The sequence below is a fragment of the Peromyscus maniculatus genome, chromosome 4 (assembly GCF_049852395.1).
Source record: "Peromyscus maniculatus bairdii isolate BWxNUB_F1_BW_parent chromosome 4, HU_Pman_BW_mat_3.1, whole genome shotgun sequence".
Classification (NCBI taxonomy): domain Eukaryota; kingdom Metazoa; phylum Chordata; class Mammalia; order Rodentia; family Cricetidae; genus Peromyscus; species Peromyscus maniculatus.
The window spans coordinates 145,531,354-145,552,184 of NC_134855.1; the positions used below are offsets into that span (position 1 = coordinate 145,531,354).

The 20,831-nt window shown below is 36.7% G+C and overlaps 1 protein-coding gene across 7 annotated transcripts in view; it reads left to right on the top strand.

The window, feature by feature from the left end:
- Positions 1-20,831, top strand: part of Ptprt (protein tyrosine phosphatase receptor type T) — a 1,096,883-nt gene that overhangs the window by 645,381 nt on the left and 430,671 nt on the right. The window lies entirely within an intron of this gene.

Consider the following 20,831-nt stretch of genomic DNA (forward strand, 5'->3'; position numbering starts at 1 on the left):
ATGGCTTCAGATAGTTGACTTTTTAGAGCTGTTGTACTTGGCACAAAAATATCTAACCATTCATTTCTATATCTATATCAATATGTATGGGCTGAATACTCACTACATGCCAGCCACTGTAAGTTGTTGGACTTAAACCAAAGCAAGATCCTCAAATGCTGCAAACATGTGACCTGCCTTGAAGTTTTCAAATGCTGTCTACGTAAGAGAAATCCATGATGAAGGTTGGGTAAGAAAGATAAATAACAAGCAATCATTACAAAGCAAACATGTGAGGCTAGAGAGAGAGTTAAGTAGGTAAGAGCACTTGCTGCTCTTGATGAGGACACAGGTTCAGTTACTGGCACACACATGGCAGCTCACAGTTCTGTTTCTCCAGTTCCTGTTGATCTATTGCTCTTTTCTGGCTTCTGTAAGCACTGGGCATGCAAATAGTGCACAGACATGCATGTAGGCAAACACTCTTATATATATAAATATAAATAAAAATAAATAAATTGTTTAAAAAGCAAAAATGTGATATAAAGACATTTTTAGCAAAAGAAACTAAATATACAAAGATCGCAGAGCTGGCAGAAACATGATATATTCTAGTAATAATGAGCCCAGCAGTTGGAGAGTAGTTTGCAATCAGAGGTCCAGCAGGAGCCAGCTCATGGGCCTTCTAGACCATGTGGAAGATTTTACCCCTCGCCTATGAATGATGGAAAACATCGGAAGATTTTAGGCAAGAGAGCCACAGAGCTTTGCATTTTAAAATATTCTATGTTCTATCAGCTAAAACTTGGAATTCATTTTTTCCCATAGAAATAACGTAATAAATGGTAGCTCTGGGAAGCCAGAATAATGCTATTAGCACAATGTATCCAGCTAAACAGCCCACTGAAAAGCTTGGCTTTGTTGCCAACCACCATTTATAACTTAGTTTCTATAAGAAAATGCATTCCAAATTCCAGACAACCTAATTACAAATGACATTTTGGGGGACAGCCTACAATCTACTTAGACTTGTGAAAAGATTCCAACATTTTCTCATATCAAAGGTTGTTAAGAAAGGTGAGTAATAGACTTCTAATTTTGAGATGCTGGAGGAACAAGCCGTATGCCCCCTTCTGCTCTCTGAAATTACTCCTCTGTGAAAAGAAAAAAGACCAGAAGAAAAGAAAATGTAAGTGCTAAGGTAAAAGCAAAAAGAATGTATTGTGCTGGACGATAGGTATGAGGAAGGGCTGCAGTGTGAACATTAAGCTTGGGAGCTGAAAGAAGACATCTATGGCCCTAGACCCTAACAAAGTCTGCGGGACAGATCACAAGATTGCTATTTTACCCTAAGAAGCCAAGACTTTTGAGTTCGGTTTCAGAGGCCACATGAGGATGGAGCAACACTTTCCTACAAAATGGCATAACGGAGAATTAAAGGGTTGGCTGAATAAAGAGCTAAGAGCTAGCCTATAACTGGCTTCAGGGTAGAAACTATGGAATTTTATGGCATTGACCTATGCTGAATAAAATAATTAATGCATACACCTGGTACTTTTTATCATAAAGGATTTTGCTATGAAGTGGGGAAATTTTTACAGGCTTAGAATGCATCCCTGCCACACTTCTGATAAATCCATCTGCAGTTAATGTAAACAGAACTCTACTCGATGGTTGGTAATAATAATTATAATTGAAGAAACCAATGTAGATCCTACACAAGGACAATACAATAAATTGGAGGGAAGACAAAGGCTGACTCAGAAATATTGGTGCCAATAAAATGAAAGCTGGGTTCAAATTTATCCCTATTAATTTAAAATGAAAGCTAAGCAATTACCTCTTTCCACAAAAAAAAAATACAACATTATTTAGATCAAGCAGGCCTTAAAACAGGTTTGGCTTGTTCAGAATTGGGAAAATGTAAGAAAATCAAAGCATCAGGTCAGTGAATGTGTTGTACTGGAAACATCACCAAGGAAAACTAGGGCTACCTCACATCCCAAAATTCCAGTAATGGTGCAGAAAAGAAACATAAGTTAAAGCATTAAAAATAATTTAAGGAAAAATAATAGATGTGGAAGTCAAAGGATATTTAGAATGTCCATAATTATGTTCCCCAAAGAAGAAAAATAATCTGAACAAATCAATGTGTTGAAAGATGTGTACCTACGCGGGAAAGTGCACTGTTGAGTGTAATAATCCCACAAGTACAGTTCCCATTATAAATTTGATTAAATTATTAGAAGACAAACTTCAGCTAGTAGTAGATAGATGCACTCAACATTCTGTGCCCAGCCTTTTTGCTATAACTTCTCTGTTCAAAAAAAGCCACAAGTGTTGGAATTATAATTGCAAAATTAGAAATGTGAAAATTGCACAATTTATTCCCACTGTGACTAACACTGTAAACCATGTATTCTTAAAACAAAAACAAAACAACATTGAAACAGTATCATAAATGGAAGAAAAAAGGCAAGTGAATGATTATGCCTGGGTGATAAAGGAAATATTCATAGGACAAAATGAAAGAGGGCTGAGAAAGGAGTAGTAAGTGAACAGAAACCAGAGCCTAAGTTTCAGTACCAGGGCATTGAAGATGACGGTCCACCCTCAATGAAACGCATGCACTTTAATGGAGTAGCCTCAATGAATTACCAAGTAGGCAAATGTACCTTATATATATTTTTAAAATAGAAAGATGGAATGGTGGATCAGACAAATATCTAATGTGAACAAAGCAATGTTTTTAAAGAGAATCATATAATAGCCAAGAAGTTATAAACTTGGTGGACATAAAAATGAAAGAAATAAGATACATATAAAAAGACTATTAATAACTTGTGAAGTGTAATTTAAAACTCATTTAAAAATATTTTAGTTTTAGTGACATGTATATGTGTGTCTGTGTTTGGTTTGTGCACTTGCATACACTTGTGAAGTCCCAAAGAGGGCATCAGATCCCCTGGAGGTGGAACTATAAGTGTTTGTGAGCTGCCTGACATGGGTGCTGGGAACCACACTCGGATCCTTTGCAAGAAGGGTAAACTCTCTTAGCCACTGAGCCATCTCTTCATCCCCATGAAGTAGCATTGAGTAAGCTACTGAATATACTCAGGGGGAAAAAAATTGAAAGTACAAAAAGGGAATATAAGGATGGAGCAATATTGAAAGAAATGTAGCTAAGGACTTTCTAGAACTGGTAGAAGACAGTGTTTCAAGAAGCCCAGTTGATCCTAAATGGGATGAATTAAAAATACTGAAAAGATACCTATACTTACTATAGAAAATTTCAAAGCATCCCAAAGAATCTTTTAAAAAATTTGGAAAAATATATAGCTCACTTTGCCATGGAATCACCAATTCAAATCAGAGTCAGTTTCAGCAATGAATGCTGGAAAACAGCAAACAAGCTACAGAATGAACATGAACAGGCAAAACAGCAAACCTTCACTTGGATACACAGTTGAGCATATGGATAAGAGGAAGCAGTCTGAACAATAAAAACACAAGAATTGGCTTCCAAGAAGCCATCACTCCAACAGATTCAAAGGAAGACTGAACGGGAAAGAGAGTGCTCATCTACCACAGAAGACAGGCACAAGGGCAAGAAATGATGGTGAGCAAAGCAGCTGTTACAATGTGAAGTGTAGTTGGGGTTTTATTGCTTTAACTCTTGACTCCTTGGAGGCCCTCCAACCAGCTCCCAAATAAACACACAGAAACTATTCTTACTTACAAATGCTCGGCCTAATCTTGGCTTGTTTCTAGCTAGCTTTTCTTGACTTAAATTATCCTGTCTGTCTACCTTTTGCCTCTGGGCTTTTATCTTTCCCTATTCTATATACCTTTCTTTACTTCTTACTCCATGGCTGTTTGTGTAGCTGGGTGGCTGACCCCTGGGGTCCTCTCTCCTTCTCTCACCCCTCCCTCCTCTTCTCTCTTCTATATTGTCTCTGCATGCCAGCCCCACCTATCCTTTCTCCTGCCTAGCTATTGGCTATTCAGCTGTTTATTAGAAGAGTTGTTTTTGACAGGCAAAGTAACACAACTTCACAGAATTAAGCAAATGCAACCTAAAAGAATGCAATACATCTTTGCATCATTAAACAAATATTCCACAGCATGAACCAATATAACACATCTTTAACTAATATTCCTGTCAAGTCCCACTTGACCTGTTAAATGAGTTCTGAAGAGGGGAGTGTGGAATTGGGAAATAATAGCTATGAAATATATAAATGAAGAAAAAGACAGAGACACAGGATAGCTTTGGGAGGTTCTGGGTCAATACAGCAAACACTGACTTTATAGGTCACAGCCTTTAAATACCCAAAAGCAAGGGGGGCAAAAAAGACCTCCCCCTTTCAAGGACATCATAGTTCAAAGTACAAAGTACAGTTAAATGTAAATACCTGCTTAGTACTCAAGCATCTGGTGACCACACCTTATGGCAAAGCATCCTGTAATTTGGCCTTGAAGTAAAAGACACCTGGTAACCATGCCTTTTGGCCAAAACATCCTATTAAGGAGCCTTGCAGGGGGCAAGCAAGCTAAGACTCTCTGACCTTGAGTCAAGATGAGAATAAGCCACAAGCTGGGGTCTCTGTGGGCCCCCATATATTCCTCAACAGTATATGTTAATAAACTGTGAAAAATATTATAATGTGTACTTGGGTATGTGCATGTACTGAAAAAAGAGTGAAATTACTGGTCAACAATATGTATGCAAAGTGGGAGAGAGTTAATTGGATTTAAAGTTTATAAGAGATATGAATTGTTTGGAATGTATTGATAATATTTGGACTTTAAATGAAATGAATATAGTTTAATATTAAAGAGAGTCATTTAGATTCATTTCCCAAAGAAGACAGAAACATTGAGGAGAGGACTGGAAAACTACATAGAAGTCAAAGGACAAGCAAAAGAGCAAAATGAAAGGAAGAAGTGATACTGAATTTATCAGTATCCTTATTGCACATCCATGCCTTTCTCCAAAACTCAGCAATTAACAGAGCTCTTATAGAAAACACTGGCTTTTTTTTTGTAAATCTTTTATGATGGATAATGACATTAATGATCTAGTTTTTATTTTTCTAAAATTATCTCCTACAAGCAACCAACAAACAACAACAAAAGCATAAAATAACTCAGAAGACATGATATCTCACTCAATTACAAGTTGTGGGTGGGAAGAATTAAACCATTGATAAGCAGAAGGCCAACTCTGGGACATCCAAACAAAAGCTTTGAGATTTAAAAGAAAACTATATTGTTTGTATTTGCAGCTGAAAATGACTAAAATTTTCAAAAACGAGGATCAAATAACTAAGAGAACCAAGGACCCAGAGCCTGCATGGTGTCGAGACTGTGCAGAGACAATAGGCAAGCAGTGAGGCAGCCTGTGGACCTCTGAATAAGAATCAAGGTGTCCCCACTGAAAGCACAAAAACCAAGTTTGAAGCCAGTACAGGGGGGAAATGTCTATAATGTCATCACCTGCGAGGATGACACAAGAGTCATGAGTTCCAGAACAGTCTGGGCACCAGAATGGGGCAGATCTCAAAAAATAATAATAATAAAAGAAAAGAAGAGAAAGAAACAGTAATCAAGCTTGCAAATAAGGGCTACCACTGAGAGAGACCTTGCACATCACAATAAAGAATTGTAACAAAAGTTCAGCTTTAAAGTATAGAAACTATGGAGCCATCTGGAACCTGCAGACTCCCAAAAGTAGCCTCCACTCAGGAATAATACTGGAATTATAGTCTAAACTGAGCAGCATGAAACAGTAGTGATAAGGAATTGAAAGTGTGGATAAAAGAATGTGAGAAAAAAAAGTTGGGTATCAGAAGGGGAGTCAATATATCTTTGTAGGCCATGTGGAAAGAAGAAAAGAGAATGCTGGAAAGTTACTAATTAAATTTTGGATTATGTGTTCTTAGTGTTCAGGAAAATGAATTCCATATAAAAAGGGAAATAAAATGACTGAAATCAAAAGTGAGTACCACGAGAAAGAAAGAAATAACATCAGATAGTGAAAGCATGCCAGATAGATGTCCCTACAAGTCAGATGAAAATGGTAATGTCCTGTTTCAAAAACTGTTAAAGACATCAAAAAATGAGACATGAAATGATTTAAAAAAAACAGAATTAGAATTTGGGGTTGAAGCCAAAGGACTTGGGAAATAACTACACATATAAGAAAACATTTCTCAGAAATGCAGAATAAGCTGGAAGTAACACAAGAGAGAGCAAATGAGCATAGAGGATGGTGCCTGGAGGAAAGCAGGAAAAGAGAGGATTACCACAAAAGCAGCAGAACTAAAATCAGGAGACCATGAGAAAGTTGGAAAGCAAGCTAAGAACATCGCCATAGCTAAACCAGCATGTCCAAGGAAGAAACTCAAAGCACTGGCATGGATACCAAAATGTCCAACTAGGTGAAGAGGTGGCTCTGTGGGTGGAGTACTTGCTGTGTCAATGTGAGGACCTGAGTCCTGCCCCTGACACCCATTTAAAAAGCCACACATGACAATACTTGACTGTAATCCCTTCACTTGAAAAGGAAGAATCCTTGGGGTTTCCTGGCCTGTAAGTCTAGACAATCAGTAAGCTACTGGTTCAGTGAATTAAAATTAAGGTGTAGAGTGATAAAGAAAGATACCTACTTCATATAGACTTCTGTAGACACCCGCATGGGTGTGCATACATGCATACAACCCTCTACCATAGACAATTCAGGAAAACTTTCTTGAAAAAAAAATTAATCAAGTGATAAAATGAGATGGCACTGCAGATTATAAGGGAGAGACAGAAGTCTAAAAGGGATTAGCAGAGGGTAAGAAATAAAAATACCTAATATTTTCTCATATGAAAGTTTAAAAAATATAGAGTCAACAATATGACATTTAAACACATACATGCACACATACACATATATACATGTGCATACACAGGCACACAGACACACACACACACACACACACACACTAAAGAAGAGGGACTATTTGGGAATTTAAATAGGGTTTAAAAACAACTCATAAGGAGACACATTATGTTGTATGTCAAGTAAAACTAAATGTTAGAGCAAAGAAAGAACAAGGACACCATGCCTATCTGAGAACATTTGTCTGAAACAACCAAGACCAGGGCATATTTCAGCATCATTTTTGGAACTTATGATAAAATCATTCTTTTATAGTTACAGGAAAAATGCCTTAGTCATATATAAAAGAAAAATGAGATTATTATCAAGCTTTTGACTATAATGCTATATAGACAGAAGAAAGCAGAGTAATATATTGATAAAATTCAAAGATAATATGATCTAAGCTTTTATACACAAGAAAAGTAACTTTCAAGCATACACTTACAAACAAATTGATCTTCACATGCAAAAATATTAAAGATTATTCTCATGGGTTCTTATTGAAGAATCTACTAAAAAATGAGCTGTAGTCAACCAAGATGATTAGAGAGAGGCCAGTACAGGGCCAGTAAAGACACTGTTAGATGGCTGTATCCTGTGGAAATGTAGATTCACTACAATTATTAGGAAGAGTGTGACAAGATTTATTGTTTTAATAATGAGGTTAGTAGAGCTGATCGTATTGATACTGACATTGGAAGATGGGTATATGAAAATGGAGGGACATGTGATATTCTGTTTTATTCTTGCCTTTTTCATGTGTTGTATGAGACTGGCACTGGGGAGATATGAACACACGTCTACTTACCCAAGAATCCACAAAAGCCAAGCTTGGTAAACTGTGGCGAGTAGACATAGTCCTGAGTGAGTGTATGTTATTAACATGAGCATGACCATTTCAAAGACCCTAATGCCTCAGACTCATGGAAATGGCAAAGCCATCCTCTGGTATGAGTTTTAAGAACTGATTGGGCTTTATCTAAAACCATTGCATGCAGAAACTGTCAACTGCAGCTTCCTCCTGCTGCATGGCTGTGATTTGAGATTGCTCTCCTATAGAGACCGCTCATGGACACTAGCTAACCAGCCTCATCTCATTCATATTATATATAATAAATGCACCGAGTTTCCTGGTTGCTATTGGTGTGTTTCTATTCTAGCTTTTCTGTATGTATGCATGTTGTTTCTTCATTCCCCTGTTGCCCTAGTCAAGTCAATCCCAAAGCTGTGTAGGTTGTGGCAATGAGAAGCAGTGAGTTTATTGGAGTTACTTAGAGAAATGAGAGTGACCCAAAGGCGGCTGCTTCCCTGAAAAGCCCACTTCGATCTGGGTGAGGACTCTCCAAGGCTGCAACCTTGGAGCTCTCTGCAAGACTTGTAAGTAGCTCAGCTAGTTAGAGTCTCCTCCAGGTAACTTGGCTTCTCAATCTCCTCTCTCAGCAGTTGTTTACAGCTTCCATAGTTTGGGGGGAGTGGTCTTGTGAATCTTTCTAATTTCAAGAACTTCCTGACACTTGTAAGTTGTGTACCTCTTGAGTGTCATGAACTTCCTTCCATCATGAAGGAATGCAGGAAATTGCTACACTACACTTGAGAACCAAGAATATTGGTGAAAAAAAAAAGGAGTAAAAAGGTAAGAGACATCATTGACCTCCTATCAGTGAATCAGAATTATTCCTATGAAGTCAAGAGATATTTTACTTACTCTGTGTGTCTGTGAGACTGATGCATATGCATATGCATATGAGTTCATGTGTATGGAGGCCAGAAGACAACTTTAGATATTATTCCTTAGTAGCTGTCAACCTTTTCAGCTTTTTGTTTGTTTGTTTGTTTGTTTGAGACAGGGCCTCTCACTGGCCTAGAACTCACCAAGTACACTATGCTGGCTGGCAGATGAGCCCTAGGGACCCACCTATCTTTGCCTATCCAGCACTGGAATTCCAAGTGCATATCACAATGCTCAGCATTTCTCATTCATGGATTCTGTTGACTAAACTCAAGTCATCATGTTTTCAAGACAAGCACTTTGCTGACCAAGTTATCTCCCCAGGCAAAGCAACATTTATTACAAATTCATATGAAATTCCCAAAATTAGCATGGAAACAATTCATGTTTTGGATTGGGATCAGAGGTATCAGAGTACATGCATGCATTGATTAGATAGATGACAGAAAGACAGATGCATGAATAAATTAATGTACATTTATGACTTTCTAAGTTCTGCCTACTAAGAAGTCCTGATATGACAGCTGAGTCCAAATGAACATACATAGCTCCCAAATCTTATTTTCTAAAGATTTTTTTTAAAATTATGAGTATGTTTATATGTCTGTGGAGGGTAGGGTGGGATGCATATGTGTTGTGTCTCAGTAGAGACCAGAAGAGCACATCAGAACCCATATAGCTGGAGTTACAGGTGGTTACAAATAGCCTAAATTAGATGCTGGGAACTTGGTTCTTCTGTAAAAGCAGTACATATTCTTAACCCTCAGCTATCTCTCTAGCCCTGAGATCTTGATTTCTAAATAATAGTCTCTCATAGAAGGAATGAAACCTTCTTACAGAAGTATTTGATCTCAGGGCAGAGGAAAATAAATGCAAAATGAAACTATAGCAAGAGTATAGACTCAATGATGTTTTTAGATACAAAGCACTGTAGGGGGATAGAAAGGAACTAGACCAGAAGAGGAAGAAAGCATTTTCTTTAAAAGCATGCACACCAACAACAACAGAAGCAACTCTACTATGGCATTCTGGGATGTGCATTTTGAAGATAAAACTATAAATAAAAGCCAGAAGTATTTTTCATAAAAGGCAGGATTGTGATTACATTGAAAAGAAGGAAGGACTGTGATTACTATGCTTCCAGAGACGCCAGTGAATTTTATTTGTTGTCTTGAGTGTCAATATGCTTCACAGGCATTTCCTAAGCTCTCTATTTTTTTCTATTTCATTTTCCCTATTTGTCCTATATTTTACAATTCATGTATTTGTTTGCTTATGCTGCATACTTTTAAATAGACACATTCCAGACATAGGGATATAAAGGGACAAGAAGTGAGAAAATGAGAATACATTTTTTTATGTATAGAGTTGAATACTATGGGCACAAACTGCCCCTGAAGTGAGCTGGTGTAGTTATGATAACATGAGACAAAAAATACCTTATGGTAAAATAATTATAAAGAAAATGCCTGGTACCACATTATGATAAAAGGCTAGAACATGTAAGACACAACCTGACTGTACTAGAAACGAGTCACACATCTTAGTCATTTTCAAACAGATCATTTTAACTATTAATGAAGATATAAAATTTTTAAGTAACAAAATTTATAAGGTCTAACAGGACAATAAGTATATAATATTTGGGTTTAATAACATATAGTCTTTTAAAGCACATATAGAAAATATGTAAAATTAATAAAATATTGAATTAAATAATTTTAAAACATGAATACAAATTTGTAAGAGATATTATTTGAATATAAAATAATTAACATAAAATCAATAAAAAGGTAATTTGATGATGATCATATTTTATGAGAACTCAAATCCCCTGTATTATATATTGGTCAGTATATAATAAAACCTGAGAAATAGTTAGAATTTTGTGTTAATGAAAATATATATGTATTTATGTACATATATGTAGTTAAGACAGAACTTAGGGAGAAGGTGAACAAAAAATTTATGTTAATGATAACTTAGAGCTGAAATTAATGGATTAATTATTTCACTTCAAAGATTGTGAAAGGGAAGAAACAATTAAGGCAGAAATTAATTAAATAGAATAAAATACACAATAGAAATGGCAAAATGAAAGTCATAGAATAGAAGCTACAATAACTGACATCTCTATCAAGATTAAGTGAAAAAGAGATAATACAAGTAAACTGTATTTCACTAGAAAAGGAAAATGTATATATAGGTATCCATGATATAAAAGGTAATACTATAATATCTAGGCTAATTATAATGAAAAATATGTGGAATGGCAATATTATAGATAAATATAAAAACTGACTGAATCTCTGGCTTGTATAAAATGTTCCCCTTAGGCTGACACTCTGGATGATTGGGCCCCAGGTAATGGTGTGATTTTGGAAGATAATGGAACTTTGGGAGGTCGGGTATGGCTGGGTCCTTGAAAGAATGTTAGCTCTGGGTATTTCCTCTTGCAATGTGAATACCCATCCTCTGCTATAGAGTCCCACCTCCATGATGTTCAAGCACAGGAAGCCAAACAGTTATGGCCCTGAACTTCCTGAAATTGTCAGACAAAACAAACTCCTTCCTTAAGTTCTTTTACCCAGGTCACATCAAGACAAAGTCACTAAGATAACATGGTGGTGTGTGCAATGTAATCCTTGCCAACCTACAGGGGGGAGGATTGTGAATCTGAAACTAACTTGAGCTCCATAGTGAATTCTAGGACAGCCTGGCTTATATAGTGTGACCATGTCTCAGAAAACTAAAGAAAAAAAAAGACAAATGCACATATGTACACAAGAAATAAAAATAAACCAAGAAAAATCTAAGTGTAAAAAATCTTATTATCCTTAAAAAGTACCTATGATCAACAATTATCAAATCTTTCCCCTCACATTATTGGCTCCAAATAGTCTAATAGGCAAGATTTACCAAATACTTGAAGCACCAGAAGCTCCAGTCTTACATAAAATCTTACAGAGAAGATAAATAATGGGAACTTTTCATGATCTATATACTTAAAAAAGATAAAATCTGTGCCAGAAGTAGATAAAGACAATATTTAAAAGGAAGCTGTAATTTATTTCTCTCATGAATATTCAGAAATCAAAATTTCATTAGCAAAAGCTTATGATAACTCATCTTCTGTGATGCAATCTTAGTGGTTCATACGAATTTTCAGTAGGCTAACTTATTTGAGTAAATAAATTATTAAAGTCAATATGGAAATTTACAAAGGTTTTCACAGGAAATATTAAAATCAAGGACAAGTTGTATTGGATTCTATTTTGAGTTCTGTATTCTACAAGAGAATCTTAAATTGGTATGACTTTAGTAAATCAAAACCATATGGCAGAGTCTGATAAACAGAAATCTATATAGAAAGGAGAATGAACAGACTAAAGCCATGTCCAGCATGAATCTGCCTCACAAAAAGGTATTCTGTCAGTATAAAACTAGATATGAAATGATACTGTATAGTTTTTGAAGTACAAAAACCTCAAAGCTAATGTATAGTCAAAGGGGTCAGCATCTGAGTGGTCATCTCTCTGTGGAGTCATACTCAGCAAGGGGTGCATCCCTTGGCAGGGGTGGGTCTCCCGGTGGTAATATTGTATTCTACATCCTCTGCTTCTTACATAACTCTTTACTATTTGAAAATCTATGAAGCTTCACACATAGGATTTGTGAACATTTGTGCACAGTGCACCTCAATAAAAGATCATTGAAAAAGTCAATTGCATTTATAAAAATGCAAACAGAAAAGATACTAAAATGATAATAATTATAAAAACAAAGTATCATATCCTAAGGTTTAACAAAGCACAAATACATGATTCCTATGAGAACATTTATGAAATCATATTAGAAGACACTAAACATATTTCAATAAATACATTTAATATTAGATGTTTAAAAAGACTTGATTTGTTTTAGATATCAGTCCTTAAATGAATCTGTAGATTTGATGGCACTTAAAGTAAAAACATCCCCATGGAACCTAGAAAGTGGCTTCTCTAATTTGTGCAGAAGAGGATGCGCAAGAGGAGAAACAAGACCCTTTGTTCAAGACCCAGTACTATAAAGTTAGTTAAGTTAAAAGGGCAAAAAAGAGTAAGGGGAGTGGAGGTTATCCCTTTACTAAGAAATATATACTGCAAGTTACAGAGATCAAGAGTATGATTCCGTTACAAGTTTTGACAAACAAAAGACAATGAAACCCAAAAATCAGCCCTCACATCCATAAAAGTATTTGATAATGTGCTAATGCAATAAACCTATATCGCTCTGAAGTCACTGACTGTTCACAGAAAAATAGTCAGGGATTCAGTCACTTCTCATGCAAAAAAACTGATTTCTGATCAACTGACTCATATATAAAAGGAAGAGATTCATAATTAAAATAGGGAGAAAATATTTTGACAATGGGGTAGAAACAAATTTCTTAAACACTGAAGGTACACACACACACACACACACACACACACACACACACACACACACACACCACATTCATTACTTGTGTAGTTGCTGTAACAAAATATCTGACCAAAACAACTTTAGGAAGTTAATTTGGGCTCACAAAAATACAGTGCACCATAGTTGGGAAGGCATGTCAGCAAGAGCTTAAGGTGGAGGGTCACATCGTATCTACAGTCAGGAAGCAGAGATAATTGAATGGGGGTTTTCAGCACACTATTGCATTTAATTAGGCCAGGACCCTGTGGAATGATGCTGTCCACAATTAGGGTATGTTTTCCTACCTTAGTTAACCCAAAGTTTAAACTTCTTCATAGATATGACAAAAAAGATTTGTCTCCTAGGTAATTCCAGCTCTTGTGAGATTGGCAATTGATAGTAACCATATTATATTTATATCTATTAGAAGCCAGACCATCTGTAGAAAAAAAGGGAGCAGGAAGGAGAGCATAGGGGAGAGACTATGGTCAAAGCTTCTGATATTCTTAGATGAAAATATTTTTATGAACCATATCACTATATATTATGAATATATACCAGTTAAAAACAATTATAACAAATGGTAATGCCTATAAATCCAACTTTACTATAACCCATAAATTTTTCTTTTTCAATAGGAATCACAATTCATTTGAAAAAGATAAGCTGTATGATGGTTGGAAACATTTGCTACACACAAAACCAACAACAAATAAGTATCTAGAATAAATCAGATTTCTGTGAGTCAATTTTGAAAAGGCATTTACAAGGAAAAGAAACTTGACAAAGTGTGAATGATTACAAGGATCTGAGAATGAACACAATAGTGTTGTGAGTAGATATTAAATATTGCATGATGTGGTTTCACATTTTACCTGTAAAATATTAGCAGTTTGACATGCTGAAATGTGATTAAGGATATGAAGTAATAGGGTGTGAGAGACATATAAATTGCACTGTAGGTAAAACTAGCACTTTATAAGAAAGCTAAAAGACAGACATGTATTTTCCATGCTGGCCATTCCATTATGAAGCAGCTAACCAGATCAGTTCTCATTCATGTATATTATCTGTTATGCATGAGAATATTTTAACTTACTGCTTGTGCAACCAAAATGTTAGAAACAATCCAGATGGCTCATCCAGAATAAGGTGGATAAATAGCTTTTGATAGTTACACTCAATAAAATACTATACAATGGTGAAAATGGAAAAACAATCAAAATGGATGCATTCCAAACACTGCTGAAAGAGAATTGTAAATCGAACCAGAAAGCATTCACCAGGGTTCTGATATATGTTCACATATATAAACACTAGACAATAAATACAAAATGTAAAAGTAGTGTTTGCCTGTAGGAATGAAGGAAGATCTGCATCAGGAGAAGGCAGTGTCTGAGCTTCAAGGCATTGGCAGTGTTTTTCATAAACTGTTAATTATGGAAGCTCTTTTCATAATTGTCCTGCACATTCTGTGCATACTATGTATGCTAGCTTATGGACATTTAACATCATACTAATATGAAAGTATAACTTTCAAATGACAGAGAAAATCAATACCACAGTTGTGCAATACCTAGAAAAAGGCAATAGCTGCAATGCACATCAACTAGATGGCATGCAGCGGGAGTGAGGCACTTGTGAACTTCATGTTCACTCTGTTTATTAATGCATGTTACTTAAGAAGCTAACTGAAGAAATGATTTTTCAACAGAATAAAGCAAAGGAAGTAGATGAGAGAAAGCATCCAGAATTTAGTGAAATTTGAAAAGTTCACAAATATAATGGCTCTTCAAGGATGTGACCGAGTGCCTTACACAATAACTGCATTTAGAGAACATGAAGAAAACACATGTAGAACATGTGAAAATCTCTAATAACTACAAGACAGTGTGATCTCATGGAAAGAATGAGGGATGTCAAACATGGTGAAAGATGCAGAATGATCTCTGGGATGCAGTGCTAGTTTTACAAAGCAAGAACAGAGCAGTGTGCACAGTCAATCTGCATCTGTGTTGAAAAATCTCAAGGAACATGTGAAAACATTATGTCAGCTTCTTAATAACTTCAACATACAGAATGATAGAGTCCAACAAGCCAACTTTTGGGTATTTTATTGTAAAAAAACAAAACAAAACAAAGAAAGACAGAAAGGTCATGATTACAAAATTACATATAACTGCTGTGTGCATAATAACCAAAAAGATATAAGCTTCAAATGCTTAATAGTAAAATGAAACTTGTTAGGTTTATAGTGTAGAATACTATTCAACAACAATAAATGGATGGATGTTGATACCTATAACAACTGGATCAACCTCAACGGCATTATACTGAGTGAACAAAGTACAGTCTTCAGAGGATGCCTCCAATATGATGTTCCCACAAAGCAGAATTAGAGAGTAGAGACTGATGACTCCCAGCTTTGAAATGGGAGACACTGTGGCTGTGGATAGAGTTTATAAAATTATGTGGTTATGTTGCATCCTGGTCATGGTGGCAGTCACCATGAAATGTGCCCATATATTACAATTCACAGAACAGCACCCACCAAAAATAAATATTATTTTATGAAACTTAGAACTAGGCATACTTAGGTTTAAGTATAGAATATCTCTAGAAAATTGCACTTAAATTATTTTCTTTGTTGACTCCACAGAGAAAAACAGAACAGAGAACTTGGATTTGAACAAGGGCTGGAGTAGAGCTTTGCCCTACAAAGCCCTAGTACCTTCAGAATTTGTCTTTCATGTTTAAAGATAATAGATATACTTAAAGAGCTATATATACCCTATATGAAATTAAAGTCTGTTCTCTATGATTGGAGACCACAAGGCTGGGGATATAGCCTAGTAGATAGAGTCCTTTCCTATACTTCTTAATGTCCTATTCGCAAGCTCCAAAGTCATCTGTGTGACCGAAGAATTGGAAATATCCACTGGAGGCTGGTGGGGTCACCAGTGGTTACACAACTGAAAGCCATGCTTCCTTCTATTCTTGAACCTATTAGTAGAAAATAGTTCAGCAGTTGGGGGGAGGGCCTCTCAGTCCCACCTTTACTCATGCCTTACTGTTAATGGGCCCACTCTGGTGTAGACCCAGCATGGACATCTGCATCTGCTGTGAGTTCATGGTTGTACTGTCTTGTGTCTAGAAGATGATGACATTTTGCAGCCTTTCCCTTATTTTTCAGCTCATAGACTCCTTTTTTTTTTTAGTTAAAAGGGAGGTTTATTTAGTGGCATAACTTACAAATAGGTAGGTCGCAGGGTCTGAGAAAGATGTAGCACAGTCCAGCAGTGTTCTCTGGAGAACTCTGCTTGATCTACTTCCAGCGTCCAGGGTCCAGGAACCAAAAGAGATGGCGCATCCAGTTCTTGGGTCTTCAGGGTCCTCCTTCTTGTACTTCTATCATATTTTCTGCACCTTGGTAGAAATGACATAAATAAATGTCTTGTTTCAGCCTGAGAAGTCATCTGTCACAAATTCTCAGCACCTTGAGCAGACATAAGCCTCTGCACTCACCCGTAACTGAGAAGAGAGCCTTCCCTGATTCATATGGAGAATAGCATTTGTCTATTGGTATAAACATAAATATTTAGAAGGTGGTTTAATGGTATATCAAGTTAGATACACAACAGTAAATATCCTTCAATTTCCCTCTAGGTGATGACCTCCCTGCCAAAGACTTTTTGACCAGGTTTATAGTACTAAGAATGAATTCTCTACTTTGGAGCAGATCTCAAAGCTATTCTTAGAAACCTTGAGTTATTGATGTCATTAGTGCCAGGGGTGGGATACATCCTATTTTCCAGGGAGGTCCAGGGGCACTGAAAACATTATAGGCTCTTGCCATTCCTCTTATTTGCCTACCAGAACTAGATTATTTAACTCTATTTCTGAAGACATCACACATCTTGATTGCATGAGACAAAGAAATCAAGCTGGAACTGAGATGGAAGCTCCCTCCCTGATGAGTAGCTGTTACAGTCTTGGAAAGTGCTGTACAGGGTGCTGGGAAAGAAAAGGCATCAGCATACCTGGGAACCATACAAACTACAAGATCAAGCAGCCAGGCAGAATGTACCCACTTATGCAATAGTGACAGTACTGTTATGGCGGTAACCAATAACTCTTTGCAGATGTGTTTTAACCCAAACAAGGTCCTAGTAATATATTGCAAAAGAAACAATGAAGGATATGCAAGAAGGCATGCTATAAACAATTATCCCTAGATAACAAAAGGCCCCAGGAACCCATCATTCTACAAAGCTATTGGCATTGCAGTAGTCTTGCAAGCTATTTCTACCTTGGGTATTTTAAGGGCAGCAAGTATTAGAAACAAATGACTATGGGATCATTGACTTGTGGTTATGATATTATATAGAATGATTATACTTTTAACCTATATTTTCAAGTTTGTTTGAGGTCTTTGTTTCTTGTGAATGATGCAATCAAACTGGAAACAGGCCTTCTTCCTCCTTGGATTCATGCTCAGCAAGATACTATGTACATTCACATTCTCAATTTTCTTTTTATCTTTTTAAGATATCCCTCTATTCTGGACAGAACTCAGAAAATGGTAGAACACATCTAGGTAACACTGGTGACTCCCATATTCCTTCTATGTCTATAACCAGAGAACCTAGGCTAGTATGCCAAGATTGATTACAATTTCTGAATCCTCCCTTCAGGAAGAAGTAGTTCAAAGTCATCATGTGTCCAACACTGATTATATGAGAAACTCCTCTATGTGGATGCTTAATCCACATTTCAAATGGATGGAAGATCATAGTATGTTTTTCATCCCTTCAGTCTATAAAATGGCAGGTATAACAAGTTCTCTCATTGTACAAAGAGATGAACTTAGATTCAGAATGATTTTGCTTCAACAATATAATTAGAGAGACTCTGACTTACTTTTTCAAGCCTGAACTATTTGCCAGAGTAACATACAGTGACTGTAATTAAAGGCCAGTTCTCACTACACCCTGAGAAATGAATGTATGGAACAGTAGTACTCCACAAGGCAGTTTGACTAGAAACAAATTAAGTAAAAGGACATATGTAAAGGGCAGGCATAAAACATGCAGCAGCCAAAGTTGCCAATCCAGTATCCCAGTCTGTTAAGTACTAAAGGGCTTACAGGACCAATAACCAGAGCAGAAACGACACAACTGTACAGAGGGACTTGGAGCATATAGTGTTCTAGGCAGCTGGTTTAGGTTGTGATTCCAGCTCTGCTAGTTAGTAGCTGTGGCTTACTCTCTCTGTCTCTCCAACTTTCTTTCCTTATCATCAGCTAGAGACATTTAAAGTAGGAATAAATGAGTTAATACCTATTTGTAAAATCACTTAGAATGGTTCCTGATGCCCAGGAAAGGTAAAATTACCTTTTAAGTGTATTTCTGTTCTTCAGATTCATGAAGATTCCTGCTGTGCCATTTTGCAAATTAGACATTTTGCAGAAAAAAGTCAGTTACTAGCCACCCTTTACACAGCTTGGGTTCAAACCCACATTGGTTTGACTATTAGGCCAGTCTCAGCCTCTAATAATGTCCTTGCATGAAGTTTTCATTAGAATCATACTCTAAGACCCACCTTTAGACTTGGAAGATACTCCTAAAACAAAATCCAACAAAAGAATAGTATTTTGAGAATTCTGCTTTAGTCTTGTTTTTCTTCTTTTTCTTCCACATACCTAAAAGCCACAATTAAAAGGAAATGGGAAGACTATAAAACACACACACACACATACACACACACATACAAAGGGTAATTACTGATTTTATTAAAAACATCTATCATAGAGCCACACAACCATTGTTATTTCAAGCCTGGGAATACAATGCACACTATTAAGCCATTTGATGATTCAAGATAAAAGCATGATTAAATATGTTAATGAAAGTGCCAGCCTGCATGAAGATGCACGCCACAGATCAACCTCAGACAGATCTGGCTGCCGAGATGTTCCCTTTGTGAACTTTCTATTCAACCTGGTTTTCTAGCGAGTTAGCTATTTTATGCTGTATATATGTGTGTGTATTCATGAGGGTAATGACATTCCCTGTGATCCTGGGCCTGGCTGCCTACTCTGGACTCCTGCCCTCTGGCTGCTATTCAACTTCATTTTCATTGTGTTCCTAGTGGAGTTAGAAACCAGGATCCTGGCATTCTCTTACCAATGTCCTCTGTTCTCATGTCTGGAGGGAAAAAACCCACTGGAATCAGGAGGGTCCACGTTTGACAAGTCTCTATTATTGGTCAAGTCTCATGCTGGCTTCTTCACACATTAAGACGTGTGTTCTATTTTTCCTATATTTATCCTTCTCACTGATCTGTCTTTACATAAAGGTGGGCTCAGAAATGTTAAATACTTTAGTGAGATAATCATCCATGCAGAATACGGTTGTTCCTATTCCCAGACAGCTCAGCCCTCTCTGTCATCTTCAGTCAGATGTATCAATGTGAGTAGAAGGGACACCTGTCTCACCAAGATGGAAGCCTCAAGGGCTAGTTTGTTTATCACTACATTCTCTACAATCTGTTTTATCAGCTTGAGTTCCCATGTAATTAGAATTAGTAGAACTCTATTTTAACCTGCCCGTGGACATATAACACAAGGGAAATATTTGCTATTTGGGACTAGAAATACGGGGCTTGTTTTTAGTAGAACATAATCTAGTCTGTCCTGCACCTGGTCAAGCTGAGCAACTTGGGCACATCTGGGGAATTGGGATCTGAATGCCATGCTCTCTGTTTCCAAAGACCTCACTCTTTCTAATGCCCTAGTTTTTTATATGACAGTTGGTCAGACTGTAGCATGTAGGACGTCTTCCTTACCAGGCAAGGTTTAAAGAAAGGATACAAAGGGGATCTATCTGGATGCTTTGCTGGACTCTGAGGATCTCAGCAGGAGAAACCATAGGTCTCTGAGGCTCAAGGTCAGAACAAAATGTATCACTTCACTCTGTAACCTTGGCTGGACTCATCCCATCTGTTTCCTCTTTTCTTTCTTCCCTCATGTATAATGGAAACTACACCATCAATTCTCAGAGTCACTGGCCTCTAATGAGCCTTGATATCAAACAACATCTTCCTTGTTTTCTCAAGCCAGGAAAGATATATTCTGGGATTATACACAAAACTATGGAGCATTGTTCATTACCTTAGAAAGATGTTATAAGATATATTGGGTTGAAGGGGAGATAATCTGGACTGTAAATATGGGAAGGAAGAAGAAAACACACGAGGAAAGATGTTTAAAATTAGATTCAACTGTAGGTCAATAAAGAAGGCACACAAATGAACTGAGTTTACATGCAGTTTACATACAATCCTTAGGGCTGTGTTCATGCAACATTGCAAGTGGACTACCAGTCTTCTAGATCTGTGCCATAAACCACTACACTTACTGTTTTTAGTTGTAAATCACACCAGCAAAACTTTTCTGAGGACATATTTCCCTATATTCACATATACTTACTAGTAAAAGTAAAAATTACTAGATTCTATGCATCTTATATGTATTTTGTGTATCTAAAATTCCCAGCAAAGGGAAAATGTTTTAAAAGATGAATATGTAAATAAAAAGATACAGTATAAAATATTCTTTCCACATTTTTTCATCACCCAGCACGGGTTGGAATATGCATAACCTACTACTACTAGGCCAATGGCATTGTGTCACTCTGCCTAGAAGTGACTTTGTGTCCACCAGCAATAGAACCCATGGGTAAAGGG